Raw genomic sequence first — 2,143 nt, 5'->3', positions numbered from 1 at the left:
AAAATTTTACACCGAACTAAAAGATTTATTGGCCTTTTAATAGCAGCAATTTTAGGAATTATAGCAATCACAACCACTGCTGCCGTCTCTGAAGTAGCTCTCCATCAGACAGTTCAAACTACTCAATTTGTACAACAATGGCATGAAAATGCTAGTAAAACTTGGAACCAACAATTGAGAATTGATCAAGAAATTAGTGTTCGTTTTGCTGATTTGGAAACAACTGTAGTTTATTTGCGAGACCAATTTGAAAGTCTTCGAACCATCATTACTCTAAAATGTGATTGGAATATTTCCACCTATTGTGGAAATTAACTCCTTTTTCTTATAATCAGACACTTACCCCCTGGTCAGAGGTATGAGCTCATCTCTTGGGACATGTGCCCAATCTTTCTGTGTATATCCAACAATTACAGCAAGAAGTAGACCAGATGTCATCTGCTAATCTTCAACTCCTCCCTGGAGAAGATGCCCTCTCCTCGGCTGCGGAAGGAATATCTACTCTAAATCCACTCAATTGGATAGGTGGAGGTTTTGCTGGTGCCTTTGCATTTCTAATCATTATCTTGTTTCTGTTTTGTTTAGTCCTCCGGTGTGGCCAACCCGGAGAGCGGGCCATAGATGAAAAGGTGGGTGAGCTTATCCAAGATTATTATGATGCCTTTGGCCCGAGCCAGGTGCCCGTGAATGCTTATGGTTTATGGAATCTCATTAAGGATAGTTTAGATCCCCGTCCTGAAGGAACCAGAGAAAATTTAGAGGTGGAACAAACTGAAAATAAAATTCCCTCTGCACCGCCGCTTCTATCGGCACTGCCTGAGATTCCTAAGCTTGAGGCTCTGGAGAAAGATGACTTCCATTTAGATCCGGGAGATGCAGAGAAACTAGAGGAAGAAGCAGCACGATATCATAAGGATGACTTTTTGAAGGTTGTAGGGGTCGTACAGAAACCAAACTTGTCCCAGGAGGGATCTCTCAACCATGAGACTTGGAGTATAGTGAGGGAACGCTTCCAGGGGTATCACGATGCCCACGGACCATCTAAGGTGCCGGTGGACACTTTTTCCTTGTGGAATCTAAGTAGGGACAGGATCGATCCTCGGCAGGAGGGGCTCCTTCACGAGTGCGAGGAATCGAAAGTAGATTACAAAAGAGAAAATGCACCTCCCGCTCCAGTGGAGTTTCAACAGGAGATTTTTGACGAGATTGAAGGTCCGGGAAGGGAGGGTTGGAGGAAGGCAGCCCCAGGCGAGATCCAGCCTTCGCGGCCTTGGGCCCCGCAGGGACGGACGGACGTGGCTGGCTGGCTGGCACTCCCCGCTGGTGCTGCAGAATGATGAGCTCTTTGTTAAAGGAGCCACCTCCTCACCCTCGCTGCCACCGGCCCAGAGTGCGGGGCATTTTAAATACTTGCTCCTCTGCATTCAGCAACTTAACAAAAATACGTCTTAAAAGATTTCTCTAACTCTCAGNTACCACAGGGAATGCTTAACAGCCCAACAATTTGTCAGTTTTATGTAGCTCAAGCTCTTACTTCAGTAAGAACTAAATTTCCTGATTGTTACATCATTCATTATATGGATGATATCCTCTGTGCTGCATTATCTACAGAACAGCTAGCAGCTTGCTTTGAATCACTTAAACTTCAACTGGACAAGGCAGGGCTATGTATAGCCCCCGATAAAATTCAAACAACCACTCCAGTTAAATACCTGGGAACAACTGTTGATCGACAGACTATTAGACCGCAAAAGGTTCAGATTAGAAAAGATCAGATTTCTACCTTAAATGATTTACAGAAATTGTTAGGAGATATTAATTGGCTGCGTCCTACCTTGGGCATTCCTACTTATGCTCTTAGCAATCTATTTAGTCTCTTGCAAGGACCATCACAATTAAACAGCCCTTGTAAACTGACTTCGCAGGCAATTAAGAAATTAGAATTAGTAGAACAGAAAGTACAAGAAGCTCAGACTCAACGTATAGATCCTGATCAACCGTTACAGGTTCTGGTTTTCTCCACACCGCATTCTCCAACAGCGGTTATCATTCAACAAGAAAAACTGGTTGAATGGCTTTTTTTACCTAATAATTTTGTCAAAACACTTCCAACTTATGTAGAATTAATCTCTGAATTAATATC

The sequence above is a fragment of the Hipposideros armiger genome, unplaced genomic scaffold (genome assembly GCF_001890085.2).
Source record: "Hipposideros armiger isolate ML-2016 unplaced genomic scaffold, ASM189008v1 scaffold_3, whole genome shotgun sequence".
Lineage (NCBI taxonomy): Eukaryota > Metazoa > Chordata > Mammalia > Chiroptera > Hipposideridae > Hipposideros > Hipposideros armiger.
Note: the sequence above shows the minus strand (reverse complement) of the source record.